The sequence below is a fragment of the Sciurus carolinensis genome, chromosome 3 (genome assembly GCF_902686445.1).
Source record: "Sciurus carolinensis chromosome 3, mSciCar1.2, whole genome shotgun sequence".
Lineage (NCBI taxonomy): Eukaryota > Metazoa > Chordata > Mammalia > Rodentia > Sciuridae > Sciurus > Sciurus carolinensis.
In genome coordinates this window covers 143,896,779-143,920,156 of record NC_062215.1, presented here as the reverse complement: position 1 = coordinate 143,920,156, position 23,378 = coordinate 143,896,779, and the positions used below count along the sequence as shown (strand labels likewise).

Genomic DNA, 23,378 nt, shown 5'->3' with positions numbered 1-23,378 from the left:
CATCTGTAATATAATTATTACTAACATTGAAGCTGGTTACTTTCTAAAGTATGTGATTATGTCGGTGACCTTGGTTCAGGCCATGTATTAGGAAGCAAGATGGCAGTGCAACTTGCACTGAGGCTGCAGATGGTTTTTTCTTATTTTTTAAAAAAAATTGTTCTTTTTGGTTATACATGACTGTAGAATTAATTTTGACATAATTCTACAAACAAGGAGTATATCTTATTCTAATTCGGATCCCAGTCTTGTGGCTATACATGATGTTGAGATCCACTGTGGTGTATTCATATATGTACATGGCAAAGTTGCGTCTGATTCATTCCACTGTCTTTCCTATTCCTATGCCTCCTCCCTTCCCTCATTCCCCTTTGTCTAATCCAATGAATTTCTATTCTTGCCCTCTCCAACCACTCATTGTGGGTTAGCATCCACATATCAGAGAGACCATTTGACCTTTGGTTTTTTGGAATTGGTTTACTTCACTTAGCATGATAGTCTCCAGATCCTTCCATTTACCGGCAAATGTCATAAAGTCATTCTTCTTTATGGCTGAGTAATATTCCATTGTGTATATATACCACATTTTCTTTATCATCAACAGATAAATGGGCACCTAGTTTGGTTCCATAGCTTAGATATTGTGAATTGAGCTGCTATAAACATTGATGTGGTTGTCACTGTAGTATGCTGGTTTAACTCCTTTGAATATATTTTGAGGAGTGGGATAAATGGGTCAAATGGTGACTCCATTCCTAGTTGTTTATTTTGTCCCCCTGAGGAATCTCCATACTGTTTTCCAGAGTGATTGCACCAATTTGCAGTCCCACCAGCAATGTCTGAGTGTACCCTTTTCCCCACATCCTTGTCCTCTTTCCTTTTTCACTTTATGCATTTCAGAAAATTTTTAGTGTTTCTTCAGGGTTTCATCAACTTTCTCTTGACAATGGTGATTTGTAAAATTTGCAAATGTTTCTAGTTTCTATTTTATTTTAAAGTAGTTTTATGATAAGGACTTTTTTGGATTCAGTGATATAGTCACACAGCTTAGACATTTTTATTAAATGTCAAAAGGTAACTTGTTAAGTTTCCCTTCTACTTTTTATGCATTTCCAAATGTTTCCTTTCCCTTTAGGGGTAACAATGCTCATCCTTGCAGAGTGTGTGTGGATATATATCTCTTCTGTGTGTAAGTGTATGTACATATAGATACACGTGCATGCATGCCTATCTACAAGCAATGCAAATGCATTTATCTATATCTTCCCCTCTTTTAATATAAAAGTATCAAAAATATATATTCTATACCTTATTATTTTATTTTCCCTGTCAGTACATGAAAAATGTCCTATTCTTATGTATTTCCTTTCTGTTTCATTATTGAGTTGTAACATAAACAACCAGTGCATCTGACAGATTAAATGAAGGACATTTAAATGAATTGTCTGCCATCTTCTATTACAAACAAATAGTGCTGTAATAATTATACTTACATGCATAAGTATTGGTGCATAAGTACATAAGTGCATAAGTACATAAGTGCATGTGTTTATATCAATACAATTATTATTTTTTAATTGAGGTAAAATTCATGTAGTATAAGTTAATCATTTCAAGATGTATTCACAATTCAAGTATATTCACAATTTCATGCAGCCAATACTTACAGGAAACTCTAAAACATGTTCATTACCTTTTAAGAAAACCCCATATCCACTAAGCAGTCACTTACTAATCCCACTTACTTCAAATCCCTGGCAACCATCAATTTGCTTTTTGTTTCTAGATTTATCAATTCTGAATATTTCACATAAGTGAAAACATACAGTATATGACCTTCACAGTGGCTTTTTTTACTTAGCACAGTGTTTCTGAGATTCACCCTCATTGTAGCAAGTTGTAAGAACTTCATTTTTTTTTGTACAGACTAATATTCCCTTGTATGTGTAGAACATATTTTATTTACCCACTTTTTAAAAACATATTTTTTAGTTGTTGATGGACCTTTATTTTATTTATTTATTTATATGTGGTGCTGAGAATCAGACCCAGTGCCTCATGCATGGTAGGCAAGCACTCTACCACTGAGCTACAACCCCAGCCTTCACCCATTTGTTGATGAATATTTCCGTTATTTCAATCTCGTGACTACTATAAATAGTGCTGCTATGAATATTCATGTATAAATATTTGTCTTAGTACCTACTTTTAGTTCTTTGGATTATCTGGTGACTATATTTTAAATTTTTTAGCAACTTTAAACCCCTGCACCATTTTACATTCCAAGCATTAATGGGTGAGAGTTCCAGTTTCTCCACATCTTTACCAACACATGTTGCTATTTATTGCCATTTCTTGTGGGTATCTCACTGTGGTTCTGATTTGCATTTACTGATACTGAATATCTTTTAATGTATTTGTTTACCTTTTTTATTTTTTTGGAGAAATGTCTATTCAAGTGGTCTGCCCATTTTATAATTGTGTTGTTTTATTTAAAAAAATTGAGTTGTAAGTGTTCTTTATACATTCTGAACACTAGACCCTCAAAAGATACAGGATTTGAAGATCTTTTATTTCCATTCTATAGGTTGTCCTTTGGCTTTCCCGATGGTCTTTTGAAGCATGGAAGTTTTTAATGTCGATGAATTTCAAATTATTTTTTCCTTTCTTGCTGTGCTTTTGGTTTTATATCTAAGATTATGTGACAGATACAAGCTCATGAAGATTTACATCCCTATGTTTTCTTCCAAAAGTTTTATAGTTTTGCTCTTATGTTTAGGTTCTTGTTTAGGTTCTTGTTTCATTTTGAATTAATTTGTATTTTGTGTGAGGTAGGGGTTCAATTTCATTCTTTTCCATGCAGAAATATAGTTGTTCCAATACTATTTGTTGAAGAGACTTTTCCTTCCCCATCAATTGGTCTTGGCACCCTTGTGAAAAATCAAATGCTTAGGTATATGACTTTATTTCTGGACTTTAATTCTACTTCCTTGGTTTCTAGGTCTATCCTTATACTAGTCTACACTTGTTTTGATCATTGCACCTCGGCTGTAAGTTTTGAAATCATGAATTGTGAGCTATCAAACTTTGTTAATTTTCAGGGTTTTTTTTGTTTTTTTGTTTTTTGGCAATTCAGGGTTGCTTTCACTTTGATATTAATTTGACAATCAACTTTTTCCATTTCTGAAAAAAAAAAGCCTATTGTGATTTTGATGAATCTGTAGATTGCTTTGGGTAGTATTGATATCTTTAGAATAATAAGTTTCCCAATTCAGGGACACAGGATGCTGTTTATTTAGATTTTCTTTTATTTCTTTCAACAGTGCTTTATAGATTTGAGTACAAGTCTTCTACCTGCCTTTTAAAATTAATTCTTAGATCTTATTATTTTGACGCTATTGTAAATGGAATTGCTTTCTTAATTTCCTTTTCAGATGTTTGTTGCTAGTTGATAGAAACACACAACTGATTTTTGTGTGTTGATCTTGCATCCTGCAACTTTGCTGAATTTATGTGTTAGGTGTAGTATTGTGTTTGTGTGTGCATGTGTTTGCATTCTTTAGGATTTCCTATATAGGATCATGCATCCATGAATAGGGGTGTTTTACTTCTAGTTCAGTTTGGATGCATTTTATATCTCTTTTTTTGCCCATTTATCTGGTTAGAACTTCTAGTACAAAACTGAGTAGAAGTAGTGAAAGCAGGACATCCTTGTTCATTTTTAGACTGATTTTAGGGAAGTTTTCTTTTTTCCATTGACATGATGTGAGTTATGGGCTTTTCATAAATGCCCTTTATCAAGTTGAAGATATTTACTTCTGTTTTTAGTTTATTAAATGTTTTTATCATAAGGATGATGGGTTATTTCAAATGCTTTTTCTGTACCAGTTGAGATGATCATGTGGTTTTCTCCCTTCATTCTATTAATGTTGTACATTACATTGATTGATATTTGTATGTTTTGCTGCCCAAGAATTCCTGGGATAAATACCATTTGGTCTTCACATATATAGTCTTTTGAATATGCTGTTGGGTATGATTTGTGATAGTTATTCTTAATGCACATCTCATTACTATTTTGAGAATCTGATGAATGCTATGGCCCTTTCTCTCTCTCTCTCTCTCTCTCTCTCTCTCTCTCTCTCTCTCTCTCTCTCTCCATATATATATATATATAAATATATAAATATATGGATAATATATACACACATATATATGTACACACACACACACACACACACACACACACACAAATGCACACAAAGTTTACCCACAGTTTCATAGAATTCAGGGTTATCAAAAGAATCTAAGAACCTGAGGTCAAGACCTTATTTAACATTATAAAGGAAGTTTGCTCCCAGAAAAAAAAAGAGAATATTGTGATCTATCCATTTACCTCTTTTTGGTATTAATGTCTAAGAATTTTTGTTTTGTCTTGTTTAATAGTATTTAATTTCATTTTAGTTTAATTAAAGAATCAAAATGTCAGCTATACCCTGCATTAAAAGGTATACCCCTAATCATTTAGGAAAACTCATGTCTTTGTATCACACCAAGCCTCCAAATCACAGTCCAAGAGAGTCTTACATGGGGTTGTTGCTTCTCCAGTGACCCTTCCAACCTCAGCTGCTCTGGCTTCTGGGAAACTCTTGCCCTCCTGGTAGGAGGTAAGTGTCTGTTTCCTGATTTCCCAGAACTTCTCCTCTGCTTTTATTTGTTATGATATCAGGAACATTTTCTAGCTATTAATAGACTGAAACCTGCTTCTTTATAATCACTAACACTATGAGAGACCAGTGTCAATCTTGAAGGAGTCATTGTTGACTTATGCTTCGTGAGAATTTTATGTGGACAATGATTTTACTTTATTTTGCTGTACCAATTTACAACTTCTTAATAATGAAGGTACTGAAGCATTATGAAATGAAGATGAAAGCTTCATAAAAACTGCTGTCATAGGTCACACATGGTCAGTAGGGCATGTTGTACTTAATTGTTCTTCCAGTAGGAGGGATAACCTTGTGCTAAACTGATCCTTGTAAGTGACATGATTGCAATATGGGGTTATCAGTGAAGTGTGTGTCTGTACACAGTGTCTATACAGGAGTTTTGACTTTCTGAGTGTCATGTTTTAAGCACTTGTGCTTATTAAATGGCAACTGGTAGAACTGAAAAGTCCATTAGAAAAATCCCTAATCTGATAAAGGAATGACTTGAAGGAGATGCTCTTATGGAATGATAGAGTACAGAGCTCCAAAATTCCTCCTCTAAAAAGCAGTGAGAATACTGGTGAAAATTGTCAAAATCACCTTTCTCAGAATTCTGGAAATCAACTGAAGGTTTTCAAGTATGTAAGGTAACAGCACCTGGATTAAGAAACAACATTTTTGGGATTACTCAGTGTTAGAGTGCTTGCCAACATGCACAAGGACCTGGCTTCAACCACCCAGTACCACAGAAACACAACAAAACAAAGAAATATTTCCAGTGTATTAGAGATTCATCTTGTCTCCTACCTCGCCTTGTCACAGCGCTTCTGAAAGGCAACCGCTGTCCCAGTGAACACACATAGATGAATTACGCCTCTTTTATTGTTTGTAATGAAGAATAGTACATATTTAGGGAAGTACTTAAGGTGCCTTAATCTTAAGTGTGCAATGTGATAAAATTTTACATATGTACACATCCATCTAACTACCACTCAGATCAAGGTTTAGAACATTCTCAGACCCTGAAAATCCTTCTATCCCGGACTTCCTTCCAGAATTCTCCTAAGAGTTGGCTTCTTAAAGCCATAGACTAGTTTTACCTGTTTTGAAACTCTAAAAATGGAAAAAAAATTATGTGGAGTGAATCACTTTTGTCTATCTGGTTTCACTGTCTTGGTTTCCTTTTAGTTTTCTGGGTGACACAGACAACCCTATCGGTTATCCTATTGATTGTTCTGCATTTGGATTTGTCTTTTAATGGTAGTACCTTTTAACTGGTTCCACTGTCCTCCATATTTCTTGTAAATTGGAGGGAACACAAAGGTCCTGAATAGGGTACCCCCACCAAGGGTGCTGTGTACTTCACATTTGTGTTCCATTAAAAAAACACAGGAGGGCTGGGATATGAATAAGTGTAGGGTGCTTGCCTGGCTATGCATGAGACCCTGGTTTTGATCCACAATATTGGGGAAAACAAAACAAAAACAAGATCAAACAAATTCCTGTGAGGCACTTACGTCCTCATTATAAAGTCTGTTGTCAATTTTTCATCTAATATTTTCATATATTATTTATTAGGTGTTAAAATTGTGAATTTTCTAATTCATTCATCCTTTCTACATATATTTCCTGGAATTCTGTGTAGAAGACACTTTTCATTATCTGTACCTTCCTAGTTTCTCTGAGGTACAATTCATATCAGAAAGCAAGGCGAATGCTTAATTCTTTAATTTTTATTGACAGGCCTTGGTCACCTGCTTATTGCCAATTCTGACTAGAGAAGTCTGCCTTTTTTTTTTTTTGTTAGTGGCTATATTTATTTTGACATCATTATGAACTCATGTATTTAAAAAATGTTTCATGTATTTTAATGTGTTGAAGGGTTTTTTTTGAGGGGGTGGCCAAAGGGTAAAACTGTTGAAGAAAATATTTTGAGTAGTTTTATGTTTTGTCTTTGATACCTCCACTCATTCTATCTGTATGTAAACATTTATGGTGGCTTCTTCTTTATCATTTTCATGTTCTTTCATTAGTAAAAGCAAATTATGGTGTATGTGTGTGTGTGTGTGTGTGTGTGTGTGTGTACGCGTGCGCGCACACGCGCGTACCTGAGTGTGTTTGGCACAGCATCTGTGCAATTTTAGCCCCAGGCAAGGGGTATAAAGGGGTATAAAGTAACTTGGCCAGGATGACAGGAAGATGACCTGGCAGGGTTGAGAGTTAAACTCAGCAGTCTGACTTTTGAACCTGGATTCTTCATCAACCCTGCTGTAATTTTGACTGTCCTATTGACCCACAGCCCAAAGAAAGGCCAAAGAGGAGGCAGATGTAACTTTGCTACTCAGACTAATGAGTAGGAAAGTGATCTGAACACAGAATGAGCAAAAGAAGCTGTTTTTAAAAGAATTGCAAAATTGCTTCATGAGAATGCATCAAACTTTTGCCAAGAAAAAAATATACTTCTTGGTTTTCTTTCTTTTTTGCATTTTGCTTACTGTTTCATCTAAATTTTCTACTTTTGATTTTAATGTGTCTGTTTCTAGGCGTTAGAGGGGCCCTTGAGATAGCCTGAGACTGAATTCTTTTAGGGCTTGTATTTGATTTAAACTGATGTCATAATTTCATTTCAGATGGGTCTCTTTTTGACTATTGAGTATCTGAAGTTTTTAATATAATTTTAAACAATTACAGACTGAAAGCAGTTCTCCTGTGATGTCTGTGATATGTATACATATAAAAACTTTTTTTTTTGTCCCTGTCTTGATGATGGATGATATTTGTGTTTTTCAGAATCTTAAACTAGGGTTGTTGATAATATGTGGTTAGCTACTCGGTCGTTTTTGGGGAAAACTATTTGATGAATGAAAACTCCTTTTCAAGGAACATTTCATAAATCCACAGTATAAAGATGATTTTCAAAAGTCGAAATAGTTAATTGTTAAAGATAAATTTATAAGGGAAACACAAAGACAGGAGTAAGACACAAACACTCCTTTTATTTTTTTCTGTTTTACTGTTCTTAATTTCTCTGTGATGCTAAGCCATGTTGAATAAGTAGTGTAGGTTCATTGGAGGCCACTTGGAAAATAGGGAAGACTGCAAGGAATTTAAATTTTCTTGCCAAGCAGTAATTTAAATGTTTTGGCATTTCTCTTTTACAATTTGTGCATGTGTGTGTTTGTGTGTGTGTGTGTTTGTGTGTGTGTGTGTGTCTGTGTGTATATATATATATTATATGTATGTGTATATATATATATATGTATATATATATAAAATGTATTTTAAAACTCAGTTCAATTCATTTTGTGTATATAGTTCTGCAGTGTGTTTTTCCACTTAGAGTACCATGAACATTTTCCATGTTATCAAAAATTATTTTGGAACATCACATGATAGCTACATAACATCCTCTGGCTATCCATAATTTACCTTTTCTTTGATTTTTTGGACACTTATTTAGTTTCTAATCATTATGAATCATGACACAATCACCACTAATTCTAATTAAGCTTTGGCACATATTTCGTGTATCTTATTTTGCTTATTAAGCCATGGCAAATGACATTTTTTCATGTGTAAAGGAATCATTACTTTTCTTGGCACTAATTTTCCTCCTTGTACTCTTATCCTTTACTGAAGGAAGTTTTTAACTTTTAAAAACAATGGCTATTTTTTTTTTTTTACATTTGATTGAGATGTTTATATATAAACTCTGAAACAGGTTAGAGTGTAAAATTACAAACCCTGATGGTAGCAGTTTATAATGGAAATGCTTACAGACTCTTAAATATAGCTTGGCAGGGAGTGAATCGAGTTGTTACAGTTTGTTCCAGGAAAGGCATTTTGGATGAACACCATCTACTTTTACAGATTCCTCTGATTTTAGTTTTATCTGCTCCACTTAACCTTTCCCAAAGTGATTGCTGAAAGAAATGTATGTAATACCCTAAAAGAAATTAGCTTAATTCCTTTAGTTAATTGAAGACCAGCAGTTCAATTTTCTCCAAATGTGTTACTTGAATTTTAATGAAAGCACTAAATTTGAGCATGGTTTAATCATGTCAGATAACCTAGCTGGGGTAACTCCAGAGGTCAATTCGCCTAACCAATTGCCTTTCGGGTGGACTTATCTACTTAGTGTATTTGTCACAATGAGAAAGTTCTAGAAATTTCTCCAGAATTTATTTATATGAGTTTAGAGTCTTTTCTTCCTGAGAGTTTACTGAAAGTGAGTATATACTCTGCAACTGACACTGTCCCTTGCTTTATGTAGCTTTAGAGTCCTCTCCAAACTGTACTGGATGTACATTCTTATTTTCCCCATTTTACTGATGAGGAAACTGAAGTTTAGGAAGGTCAATCATTTGCCCAAGGTCACACGGCTAATAAGTATCCATTTTGGCGGCAGAGGTAGGGCTCTCCAGACAAGCTATCAGAGCATTCTTAGTCATGTAATTACTGGTTATAGGAGAAAATATCTGAAATTGGATTTTAAACAAATGTTAAGAAAGTGTATTAAATAAATTTAGTATGTGACTTAACTTTTAACTTATAAGCATCACAGAACAGATTTGGATACTTAAAAGGTTGACTTTTTCTCTTTTTGAAAGGAGACACAATTATGTAAGGGGAAAATCCCATTTTCATTCTTCCTGGTTAGCTCTTGGCAACTAGCATGTGGTTGCTATTATTGTGACTTCACCCATTGAAAGTACAGATTGAAACTCCCAGGTTCTCCATCCACACCTTTTATAAACACCATGTTTAACTTGGAAGGGAGAAAAGTTATTTTTGGCAACACTCACATAGCAAAAGTAGAAACTGCAGAGGATTCCAAGGGATGTACTGACCGGAAGCAGGAACTGTAAAGAATATGTCTAGCTTGTAATGTTAATACTGTTTAGAATGTAGATGTTCAGCAATGGAAACAATTATTATTCAAGGTTTATTGGGAGGCAGAAAAACTGCAAAATGAGATTTGTGCCCTATATATTGTTAACTGGAATAACGTAGTGATACTTTGTGTCTCTTATTACTATTATCATTGCCAAATGTCAAGAAAACCATTGGTTAGCTAATAAGGATTTGACACTAAGACAACCAAATCAGTTAAAAGATCTGCTTTGTTTAAAAAAAAATTTTTTTTTTGAACCAGGGATTGACCAGGGGTGCTTAACCACTGAACTACATCACCAACCCTTTTTATTTTTTATTTTGAGGCAGGGTCTTGCTAAGTTGTTTAGAATCTTGCTAAGTTGCTGAGGCTGGCCTTAAACTCGTGATCCTCCTCCCTCAAGCCTCCTGAGTTGCTGGAATTACAGATGCATACTACCATATACAGTTAAGAAAATGTGTGCTTTGGAAAACAGCCTGAAGCCACAGTTTGATGTCAGCAAAAATTCAGGTAGATATAAATACAATGCTATCAAGACTCTTCAAAAATTGAAGGAAATACATTTATAACAAGTGAAATGTATTTCTTAACACTATTGAAAGCAAACTTTTTGGAAATGTTACTAAATCATTCTTGAAGATGGTACAAGCTAAAAAAATTGGTAGGTTAACAAAAACCAGTTTGGTTCATGGATTATAGATTCAGAGTGAATTATATAAATTAAGAGTATTTGTTTAGATGTTCATTCAATAAATCCCTTTGCACTCTAACCTTTTGAGATGATATCACAGAAAGTCACTTTAGTATCAAAATCCTGTTTCAGGAGACTCATTGTGCTGACCAAGGATGGCCTTATTCTTTTACCTGGGTCCACGAGTGCTTCTCAGACTTTATGTGGTCATTCAAACCCATCATGGATGTTAATCTTTTCTAAAACAGAATATAATCTAGTAGAAAAATGAAATAATAAATAGGGTCTCCAAAACATGAGCTCCCAATTTTTTTATTATTATATGGAAGAGACATAAAATAACTGACAAATTTCTGTAAATATTTCTAAAGACTTACATTTAATTTCTGGACTTACATCATTAACAGTCGATTTATGAACCAGGGTTGGCCCAGGGCCCATATCTCAGGAGTACTGCTGGAGATTTAAATATAGACTTGAGTTTTTCTTCATGTTAGTATGCCCCTCTGCCTTAATTTTTCCTGTATTTGTTTGTCTTCCTACTATGCTGTCTTTTTTTTTTTTTCTTTTAAAAAGTGGGTTGAACATAATCATCATGAGAATTGTTAGGTAGGGAACACTGTATAGGAACAAAGATGCATGTCTCTTTTTGAGTTTTCTAATAAAATGAATGTGTAAAATCAAATATAACATTCACATACACCTGTCCATGAATATATGATCTATTAGATTTTAAGGTTTTAGACCAGTGTCTCCTAAAGTGTGACTCAAGGATCACTTTTTTTGAAACTTTATTTGTTCTTTTTAGTTCTACATGACAGTATCAATGACCACTTGTAACAGAATGGGCTGGGATAATTATTGGACTTAGACTTCTAAGGCCTATCCTATACCTATTGAATCAGAATTTCTGTGGTCTGCTCTATGGAGTGTGAAATTTAAACATGTAATTCAAATGATTCAAGCACAATAAAATTTGAGAACTATTCTTTCAGGACTTGGGAATCTGCATGATATGTTTGTTTCCACATCCTGCATTATGGTGGTAAATCATAGATGCCATAGAAGCTTTCAGCAGCACATTTCCAGGATATAGTATTGGGTTCCTTTAATCTCAGACATATGCAAAGCACTATGGGAAAATGCTGCGTTTCCATTTTATAGAGACAAAGAACATACATATACAAATAAAATAATTTTACATCTTTCTCTACTTGTTTCATTTTAATTGCAGATTTTTACATGCCTAACATCTAATGTGAAATTCTCTCCTTAATACAATTTTATTTGGAATAAAAAAGAGCATTGCTGTAGAGCCCATTAATCATGCAGTTGTTATATGTTGGATTAGAAAAGTGGGACTGTATATGAATCACCTCAATATTTCGCTTAAAAACACTTGATGTAGTTTGGAGGTGGTTTGTTCCCAAGAGTTCATGTGTTGGGAACCTGGTCCCCAGTGTGATGGTGTGAGAGGTGGTGGAACTTTTCAGAGAGGGAGCCTAGTGGGAGGTCATTCTGGGTGATGCCCTTAGAGAGATTAAGATAGCTCTTGGGAACGGAAGAGGTCACATGAGAGGATCATTATAAAACACATCTGATACCTCCCAGCTCTTTGGCTTCCTGTCTCTTCATGTGATCCCTCCTCACATGTGCTTCTGTCGTGATGCCATCTGCCATGAAGTGACACAGTCAGGGAGCTCTCACCAGAGCCAGAACAGTGCTCTTGAACCTCCAAAACTGTGAGCTAAATAAACCTCTTTACAAAGAACCCAGACTCAGCTATGTTGTTACAGCAACAGGAAACACACTAATGCATTTGTCTTCAGATTATTGTGGAGTCAATACAAAGTTCATCATTAAGGAAAAAAAAATAACAGTTAATTAATGCAAAACTCACCAATAAGAAAAAAATAATACATTCTAAGAGCTTCAAGATATATGCCAATCCAATAAAGCAGACTCCCTACAGCTGGATCTTTAACTCTGTAGTAGAAATAACTGAAAGAAAACCAATAATGTTTATTCTCATTTGTATCACCTTTCAGAGTTTTGGGCATATTACATCTACTTCTGTTTATTAATTCATGAAACAGAAAAATGAGGCTTATTGATTTTTGTTTATGAAATTATAAATCACAATCCTGATACTTTGGCCTGAGTGGACATTGGCAAAGGGAATTCCTTGTCTACCTAAGATGACAAAATCAGTCCTTTGGGGGACTTTCCTCTCTTCCAAAGCACATTGGTAATTTCCCAGATAAAATTGCAAATCCCTAAAAAAGTGATATGCCCATAATTACCTTTACTGAACCGAGTGCCACACAGTATTGCTGTTGTGGAATTGTGCAAGCTTCTAGAAAACCCCATTTTGCACCTTTCAACCTTGCCTGTGTGTGCCCAAGATCAAGCTACTGGAACTCTCTGAGCTGAGTCTCTTCATCTTGGGGATAATAATCCCTCTCAGAATTGCTGGGAGAATTTCATCAGTGAGTGATCCTGAAATATCAAGTGCAGCATTTTGTCAATTGGTAATGGCAGTTCATCCTTGTTGGAGGAAGCTGTATAACAGTGGCCAACATGTGGGTAAGCTTGTTATCATAGATTTGAAATCCGGCCCCTTTCTAGCTATGTGGTCTTGTGTGAGGAAGTCATTCAATCTCTCCATCTCCCACTTTTCTGAATTTATGAAATGAGAACGGTAATGACTATTCTAGAAAATTTATCAAGGATCAATGAGAGTGTGTCTATACACTTACAGTATCTGGCATGTGCTAAGCTCTTAACAGATTACATGCAATAGCCATTATTATTTTTATTGAATTTGCCTACTTTCTAAGCTAAATTTTTTTAAAAGCACACACTTCATTTATGTTTATCTATTTGGGCTTAGCATTATGCCCCTGATTTTTTAGTAGCTATTTCACTTTTGCATATATTTTCCAAAAAGCTCTCTGATTTATTACACCCACTGCTATGTATTTTCATTGGAAGATTTTGGGAATCTGAAAACAGAATGAGAATGAGATGAGCATTCGTCTGACTGCTTTTTGAATACAAGGTCAGAAGAAAAAGTTTCTAATAAAAATTGCAGCAGATAGGCGGACACGTGCTGTGAGGCTTCAATAATGTATGCGGTGATGTCAGACTCAGAGGCATGCAAGAGATTCAAAGGGTTGTTCCTTCCTGATGCTCTAACCCCGATTCTGGTTTGTGTTTTTGGTGCCAGCATAAAGGTAGATGGAGGAGACACTGTTGAATTTTTTCCATTGTCGAGTTGAAGTCTAAAGATTGAGTCTTTGCTCTTTCCTACTTAATTTCAACAGCTGTTCTCTGAGCTTTGGGGAATAAGCTACTCTAGTTGATGTTTTTAATTTTCTATGAGTAATCCATTCAGCAGCCCCAGATCACAGTTTCCCCACAGCCATCCTTGCTATATCAATAGTTTTGAATGTCCAGAACTGTGATAATCAAATAGAATTTCCCAAAGGTGATATGAAGGAGGCAGGGAGAAGGAACTACTTCCATTCCATTATTGCTAAGTGTTTCTCTACCTCCATATACATTGATGCTTAGAGTTTCTAGGGTGGGCTCTCTCCTCCAGCAGCCTCCTCTCCCTCCCTTTCTGTGCTCTGGCCTCATTGATCTTCTTTGGTTTCTGAGGGTACCATGCTGCTTCTCCCTGCAGAGCCTCTGCCGAGCACTTCTGTCTCCTCTGGCTCTTCTCCTCTCTCTTCCAAACCAATTCCTGGTTATCCTTCAGATGGAGGGGTTCACACACTGATTCCTCCAGTGGGCTTTCTCTTATTCTCTGGAGCACGTCCTTTTGGCACCAGATCATCAAATCCCTTAGGACTTTCTTTTTTTCCTTTGTAGCATGTATCAGAATTGTAATTCAGTGTCATTTTACATTTCTTTTTTATCTTTTTTTTTTTTTTCTGTTTCTCTCTCAAATGTAAGCTTTAGAAGGGCAGGGCTATGTTTGCTTTGTACATAACTATCTCCCTATGCCTAACACTGTATGATATCATAATAAGTGAAAATCTTGGTGTTATATGGGTACAAAATTGTTACGTTAGCATGTTTTCCCATTTTATTTATTGTTATTGATTTTGCTGGCCTTTCTGCAGGAAGGAGTATGGTTTGGAGAAAGAATTAGCATGTGTGCATTCTAAGGTCTGACACTAGGATCCTCTGGCTGTAAGCTCTTAATGCAGTTGTTTACCATGACTGAAGAGATACTGGATAAAACTACCTGTGTTTAAAAAAATGAAAGAGCATATGGATGTGGGGGTTTTAAATCTAAGTTCTAACCTCTGTCGAATCTCCCATTCTCTGCACTTTAAGTTTCTTTCTTGTCAACTGGGAAATCCAGTTTAATTATGACAGTAGCTTGTGCTGGGAGAAAGTAGGTCGCCTTTACTTAGGAGAGTATCCTGTTTGCCACATGTGGACATTGGTAACGCAAGAGTGCACCAGATCCTAGGGTGCAGCAGAAGTGGCATATCTGACAATGTTACCATATTTGAAAGGCAAAGGATCATGGCTGGGAGGATGAGAGTGGAGCGTCAGGAGTATCAGCCAGTGGCAGTAAGAGTTATACGTGAGCAGAGAGGGTGAGCCTCTTTGAAATCCAAGGAGAGTCAGTTAGTCTATCACTGGAGAATAGTCAAGAGTCCATGATTATCACTACTTTTGATTAGGGGTGAAAACAGAGATGCTCATATTGTTAATCCATTTGTTGTTCATAGGCTATGGCCACCTTTGGTGCTAATAAGAGGAAATGAATTTGTTCTTTCTAGAATTATTTCTTGAATCTCCTAATGGTGACTGAGGCTCCTGTGGGCCCATTGGTCACCTGCACATTAGTGAGGTTGCTGGCATTTTCAGGAATGTTATTTGAGGGGTATTCTAAATGAGCTTGGGTTTGAGTATCATTCAGATCTGACTTCAAAACCTGGCTGTTGTCACTCTTCTCCATGAGCCTCAATTTCCTCACCTGTAATATGGATGTAATAACACTGTTGACCTCATTCTTAGAGCACAATGGTGCTCATTAGAGACTATTTTTAAAGGTCTACTCTGTGTCCCTAGTACACAGTAGGTATTTTGTACATATTTGCTATTATTGTTATTTGCTAAGACACCACATAAAGTCACAAATGATTTGTCCTAAGAGAGCGCTAAGTTTATAGTTCAGAAGAGTCCTGGCCTCTTCCAATTTCAGACCCAGCCCAGAGCTCTGTGGTCCCCTCAGTTTCAAAATAAACTGTGGGTTAACGGAATAGTACAGAGAAAAATGCAGCCAGCAGATGTATTGTGAAGTTCAAAACCAGCCTGCCACACTTTACAACAAATGCACCAGGCAATCGAGGACATCTCGTCTTGCTTTCCTAGAGGTTTGCTGGAAAAAGACGGTCTTGTAGGCTTTGATTGCATTTGACCAGTCCTCAATAGCAGGGGCTCACACAGGTGGGCTAACAGCTTCAGGAGGCGACCTTTGCCATGGAAGACCAATGTGTCTAAACTGGGGATTCCCCCACCCCACCTCTTTCCAGTGGAAGACAGGGGCACTAGCTAGATTGATAATTGTGTTCATTTTTGCACTTTTAAAAGTGAGGTCTGAAAATAACTTCTGGATTGATAACACATCTTAGGATTTTCATTAAAGCTGTATAATGTTTGAAAAGGTTTTAATCTGTTTTACACTTTGAAACCATAGGTTCACAAAGACCACTCTGGATTGGTTAGGGTACTCCAAAGCCTGTTTTAGTACACTAAAGGAATGTAAGAGCCAATTAAAGGAAATGATCCGTTGGAGCTCCTACATACCTAGTGGCTACTCTGTTCTGAGTAAATCAGACAGCGGCTCCTCTCTGTGAGAGCAGTCAGCTTGTTTGACATCAGCCTTCTGTGTGTGTGTGTGTGTGTGTGTGTGTACACATAACTCATTCTTTGGAATTCTCCCATGGAAAAGCAAAGGAAGGAAGCTGAGGGAGGATGGGGCGATTGCATCCTGTACCCTTTACAGGGGTGTGGCCACTGCTGCCTCTGCTGAAGGGACACGATATGATGTGTTTTTTCACTTTGGATGCCTGAACAGTGATGAGTCTTGATGAGAGGCGGCAGGGGCTCCTGGTGTCATTCTTAGCTGGGCAGGAGTCTCTGGGGGGAGACCTGCTCCACTCCTCCTAGTACTCCATTTCTGGAACATGTGGGAAGGGGAGGAGATGCAGGAATATCAGTGAGGTGAACCCACAGGACTCAGAGCCACCTTAGACTCCAGGCCGGTTGTGACTTCAGCTCTGGCTGCTGCTATGAATGAAATTGCTGAGTGGCGAGGCCAGGCGCAAGGTTTTAAGGAGAGTACAACTTGTGTCTTTCTGCTGCTCCCAAACCTGGTTTGAGGTAATGGATTCTTCCCTGACACAGGCAGAGGGGAACTTTTGGAGACTGTATGAGGTAAGGTACTGGAAAGTTCTGTGGAATGAATTTGATTCTCTTCTGATTTCCTTATCCAAACTTTTGAATTTGTCATCATCTCTGCCTTTTACTTTGAAAAGTTATCAAATGTGATCCCCTCACGGCTTGGTTAGAGACAGTTACTAACAAACTATACGGTATGTTTAATCACATTTAATCACTTGACAACTCAGTATAGAGAGAAGTACTGGGATTAAAGCATATGAAACTTTAAAAGTAAATATGCAGTCTCCCCTACTGTGAATTTCTAGTCCCACTGACTTTAAGTGGATTACTTTACTGTGATGTTAAGTACAGGTTCTGTCTACAAGAATGCTTTTAAAAATGGCATTAGATTCAATCTAACTAGATCTCATGGAAGATGATCTGCCCCTGGAAAAATTTTTTTGTATTAGAAATTTAAAACTCTTCTTTCAGGGAATGAGTTGTTAAAACATTTATTTTTTTAAGCTAAAATATCTATGGACAAGTATTGATAGACCTTCAAGTTCTAGAAACTATTGTTGTAAACTACAATCTTACAACAAAACTTTAACTTGAGGATAAGAACCATGGTCTTTAGATATTTTCTTGTGTCAACTGTAGGAAACTGACTCAGTTTTCTATAGACCTTCTAAAATTTAGAAACAAAATTTCAGTTCCATCCTAATCTCTTATGTGTTAGTTTATCCAATGAAAATTTTTATTTTGGCAATAAAATGGCAATCAGTAGCTCTCTAGGAGGATGTGGATGTTATTTTTGTTTCCATATAGGAACAATTGGCATTTAGTGTCTGGGAGCCAGGAATGCTAGTGTTCCTGCAGTGCACTGGATAGGCCCTCACTGAGAATTATGTGAGAGAATTGCAGTAGAGGCCCTTGTTGAACTCAGGTTAGTGAAGAGTAAGCTGATGATTTAATGGAAATTCAGATGAACTGTTTTATTTCTGTAAAGTTCACTTTCTGATCAAGCAGTTTGGGGGCGGGGCCTATAGGAAGCAGCTACTTTGGCAAAATTATTCTTTAGAATAAGTAGTGTTGGGTATTTCAGTAATATTGCTCCCATGTGCTTCTAATTAATATTTCAGACTGAATTTAGATTAATGCCAACAAATATTTGGTTCAGTTCAATGAAAGGAACTTCCTTCTTTGACTATTGTTATGGTTTCTCATCCATACTGTACAAACTTATTAAGATTAAAGGAATAATTTTCCCCTAACTAATGGATGCTTTTGTGCTGAACATTGTGTTTTCTAATGATTGTTTAATTCTCAGATGTTTCAGCACTAGGTGCCTTCAGATCTAAAGTTTGCTTGTAAACTTCACTTAGTAGTAAAAGGGATTATCTAGAGGAAAGGGACCAGAGGGAGGGAGGAGTAGAGGGACAGGGGAAATAGCTGGGGAACAGTATTGATCAAATGATATTGTTATATCATGTGCATGTATGAATATGTAATAATCCCACCGTTACATATAATTATAATGTACCAGTAAAAATGTGGAAAATATAAAAGGGATTACCTTTGAGTGACAGCTTAGTGCATATATGATTTTTTAGTAATTAGAGGAAAGAAAGTAGGATATGTAATCAAAATGCCATTATCATTTCTTGTACCTTTTTATGTACAATGGTTCTGGGACAGATTTTCAAAGTGAACACTGTACTGAAAATCCTGGTTTCATGGTGTGAGGAGATGAGGGTGCCTTCATATGGGTCTCTATCAAGACAGACTTTCGGACTAGGGAGATAGCTTAGTTGGTAGAGTGCTTGCCTTGCAAGCATAAGGACCTGGCTTCAATTCCCAGCACTGCAAAAAAGAACAAAACAACAACAAAAAAACAAGACAGACTTTTAAGAGTTAAGTGACTTCCTTCCAGGAACTGGGCAGTATTGAGGTACTGCTTGTGAGCTACCGCGCTGTGAGTTTAGTGGCACTTTACAATTACTGTAGAGTAGGGGTTTCACCTTGGCCCTGTTCTTTGGGCAGCCATGGATGAAGAAAGCAGCATTTCAAGAGACATAAACAAACATCTTTTGTTTTAATTTTTAGGTATTTATGATAACTTAGAATAAAGCAAAATTTAAAAGTAAAAATCAAGGAAATAAGGTTGAAGAATTGTGCTTTTAAGCTTGAAAATATAAACGTAGCTCCCTTCAAAAGAAGGAAGACACAGGTTAAAAAAAATCCTAAGAACTCGCCTGTTTAGCTCCTGTGGTGTCAGGTTCACATGTGATGCTCATGAACTTCTCGCAGCATCCGCAGCCAGGTGCTGGTATTATCGTTAAAAGAAATGGAACCTATGTAGTGTTAGGACTTGCCCAAGGTCATAAATTCAGTAAATGGGAGTAACAGGATTTAAACTTATAACTGCTGTCATCTCACAGCTGTCACCTGGCAATACCAGTATCAAGTAGTATGCGACTCTCATTGCACCTGTATTGTATGATATGTACCTAAAAACAGAACTTACTGCTCTTGGCAGATAGAGAGTCTATGTGGAGTCAGTGCCACTGATACAGTAAAAGTGTTGCGTAAGAGTTTTACTGATTTTAAGTCCTTTGGGTATAAACTGAAGAGTGGGATAGTTGGGTCAAATGGTGGGTCCCTTCCAAGGTTTCTGAGAAATCTCCACACTGCTTTCCAGAGTGATGCACCAATTTGCAACTCCACCAGCAATGTGTGAGTGTGTCTTTTCCCCCATATTCACGCCAACATTTATTAATGCTGTGTTCTTGATGATAGTCATTCTAATTGGAGTTAGAGGAAATCTTAGGGCAGTTTTAATTTGCATCCTCTAATTACTAGAGATGATGAGCACTTTTTCATATATTTATTGATCACCTGTATATCTTCTTCTGTGAAGTGTCTGCCTAGTTCCTTAGCCCATTTATTGATTGGGTTCTTTGTATTTTTGGTGTAAAGTTTTTTAAGTTCTTTATAAATTTTGGAGATTAGTGCTCTATCTGAAGTGCATGTGGAAAGATTTTCTCCCACTCTGTACGCTCTCTTTTCACATTTTTGGTTGTTTCCTTTGCTGAGCAAAAGCTTTTTAGGACTTAAAATCAGCATACTACAGTGATGCAGCCACATCAGTGTTCATAGCTGCTCAATTCACAATAGATAGATAGTGGAACCAACCTAGATGCCCTTCGATTGATGAATGGTTAAAGAAACTGTGGTATATATACACAATGGAATATTACTGAGCTATAAAGAAGGATAGAATTATGGCATTTGCTGGTAAATGGATAGAGTTGGAGAATATCATGCTAGGTGAAATAGGCCAAGCCCCCAAAACCAAAGGTTGAATGTTTTCTCTGATAAGTGGGTGATGATTCATAACAAGAGGTGGGTGTCAGGGTGGGGGAAGAGAAGATTGGAGGTACTTTGGATAATGTAGAGGAAAATGGGGTGGGTGGGGATGGGGGAAGGAAAGTGAGTAGACTGAGACAGACAGTATTACCCTATGTACATTTATGATTACATGAATGGTGTGAATCTACATTGTGTACAACCACAGAAATGAAAAGTTGTACCCCATTTGTGTACAGTGAATCAAAATGCAGTCTGTAAAATTAAAAAATAAAAAAAAAATTAAAAAAAGTTTTACTGAGCTACTAAGTGATGGGGAATTAGAGCTTTATATTTTGACTAATTAAGGTTGAATATGAAGAAAGTGGGACTTTAGGAGTTGTTTGAAAAAGGAGAGGGAGGGGAAGAAGATGGTGGATATAGAGAGTGAAATTACAGGTTTAATGTGGAGAGGGTGGAGGTGGATGAATCACCTCCTAGGGTCACTGTCCTGAACAGTGGGAGACTGGCTCATGGCCTTTTGCACTAGGGTGGATATTTATATCTGCTGCAGCTCTAACTACTCTGACTGCCCAGGAAGGTATGGGCGATGGGAGGAGGGTCACGTTCAGGTTATGACTCCCGTGTTTAGTGCTGACCTGGCCATGAAACATCAGGAACTGTACTCCTGCTGCTCTAAACTCCACTCCACACACAATAGAGAATTTTTTAGAAAACATAGATCATTCACCTCCTTGCTTTACGTCCTCCAGTGATTCAGTTGTCCTCAAAGTAGAATCTAAACTCTTCACTGTGTCTGGACAGGCTGGGTGGTCTAATTTTGAGGAACATGGGGTCTGGAGCAAGAGCCTGGGTTCACTCTGCATAGACTAGCTTCGTGACCTTGGACACATTTCTTAACCCGTCTGTGCTTTAGTTTCCTCCTCATCATTAAAAATCAGTTATTAGTTTCTTTTTCAAAGGGTTATTAGAGGTTTAAATGAGTTAATGTAGGTAAAATGCTAGAATAGTGTCTAGCACATAGGATGATCTTGAGAGTTTATTATTAATTTTACTACCATTATTAGTATTACTAGTACATTTGTCTGTACACTAGCCCCTGCCAACTCTGATCTTATGTCGTCCCACTCTGTACCTCCTTCTTGCTACTTGAACTGCATTGCTTTGATGCTTATAACATGGTAGGCTGACTCCTGCTTCAGGGTCTTTGCATTTTATGTTTGTGTCTGTTTTCCTCCACATGTCCCTTCCATTCACTCCTGTGCTTCATTCAAGTCCTGTTTCAATGTCCCCCTGACCAGGCCGTGTGAAATAGTACACTCCCACCAACCTCTCTACCTCCTGCTCTGGCTCTCTTGGGTTAAGCCTTGTCTACCACTGAATGGATTTATATTGTATGTTTATGTATTTGCTTAGGGGTCACTTTCCCCACCAGACCAAAATTTCCACAAGGACAGGGACTTTGACTCTTTTATTCCCATCTGAATCACTATCACTTAGAATAGTACCTGGCAGGTAGTGCATGCTCAGTACATATTTACTGAATTTGTTATGGAGTGCAACTTAAGAACAGACTGATCACCACTGAGAAGTTCAAATTTGAGAGTCTTTATTAAGCCAGCCGGCTGACTGTCTCACACAGTGCCCCCAAAAAATGACTTTTGGGAGAACAACCCCGACCATAGGGTTGTAGGGGTTCTTATACCAAAAATCACATCAATCATAAGGGTCTGTTGCTATGATTTGAAATTACAAACTAACATCATGAAATCATCAACAGAGGGGGAAGTGGGTCAAAATGACCTTTACCTAGGTACAAACTAGAATGGTTACTAACATCCACACATTCACTGTTCACATGGTACATTGTTTAGAGCAATAGGAATCAAAAGAGAGCAATTTTTCATCTCCTAGGAATTGTCGTTTTGCATTGGTAAACATGTCAATTAACTGATGATGGGTACAGAGGTGGGGAGTTCCTATGGGAGAAGCATTTCCTACATAACATGGAATCTCAGAGCAAAATAGTCTGTTTGGCCACTGCCCATATAGCGTGGCCTGTAACATTTCCAAGGAGCCAAATCTGTCAGCCCATCACAAATTAATTTTTAATCTATATAATTTTTTTCTATCCTTTCAATAATTGCTTTTTTACGTCTATCTTTGGGGTTTGAAATGTTCTTTCAAACTATCTTTAGCTTATTATCACTTTGGTCCAAATTATAACCTTTAGGAAAAGAGCATTTACTCCACTATTTATCATGGAAGTTCTTCAGCAGAAAGAAGTCTTGTGCTGTCCCATGAGCCCTGCTACATACATTAGAATTGGGCATTTTATTGGCCTTGTCAGAGAATATTCTAGAAGAGCCTAATATTGAATTGTGTGCTAAGGTGTTTACCAGCCTACTGAATGCCAGCCACACTTGACCCTTGAGTTGAGCTCAAGTATGCATTCTTGTTATGTAAGTGTGATTGCTGGAGGGAAATAGCCCTGTACATATTGGTGGAAAATGATGTGCTGACAGCAACATGTGCTCTAGAATGAGCTGGAAATTTTTAAGTCTCAAATTTTACAAGAACACCTAGTTCCTTCTGATATTTTCATCTTAAAATTGGATACAGCCAATTGCAAAAATCTTGTTTTCACTATGAAATTTTTATGAATGTTTGCAATAACCAAATAAATATAGTTTTCTTGATTGATATGAGGAAGGCATTAGTCATTTTTCTGTCTGAAATATTATTGAAGAATGAGTTCTCATAAATCCTGTATAAGAAATTGTTCGGTTGTGGAAAACAAATAAAACTTAAGTTAGAAATTCTGTGCAAGTTCTTGTCAAGGAGCTTGTATAAGATGTTTCAAAGGCTACCTGAAACTAGTCCTGTGATCTTACGTAAGGTTCTACATCTTTTAGTGCATTGATGTGTGCAGTTTTAAGTATTGAGGAAAGTTCAGCAGTGTACTTGAATAAGTGTGCATATTAATTGGAAATTCTTGCCCTAGAGAGTGAGTGTCAACTGATCTTATTGAGAAGTCTAATGAGGCTTACAAGGAATTTTCAATATTGTTCTTGTTTTCTTCTGCTCTGAACAAGATGAAGATCTTTATAAAAAGCCTTTATGCATTCCTTGATGAGAATGTTATTTCTTTTTTTGTGTATTTTAACAATAGAATACTAATATTTGGTTATTATCATATAATCAAAGGACACCTTTCATTCAACCAGATCTGAGGACCATGTGCCGGATACTGTGCAGAATACCTGAGATCCATCAGTGGATGGAATAGACAAAATTCTTGACCTCT

At 36.7% G+C, this 23,378-nt stretch overlaps 1 protein-coding gene across 3 annotated transcripts in view; it reads left to right on the top strand.

Annotated features, from left to right (window-relative positions):
• The window catches only part of Hecw2 (HECT, C2 and WW domain containing E3 ubiquitin protein ligase 2), a 373,687-nt gene that overhangs the window by 198,428 nt on the left and 151,881 nt on the right, over positions 1-23,378 (top strand). The window contains exon 1 of one of the 3 annotated variants that reach the window (XM_047544668.1): positions 16,397-16,756. The exons of the other annotated variants lie outside the window; for them this stretch is intronic. The gene's annotated coding sequence lies outside the window, so the exon portion shown is untranslated. Of the gene's footprint in view, positions 1-16,396; positions 16,757-23,378 lie in introns of those variants that run through there. 3 annotated transcript variants of the gene reach the window in all.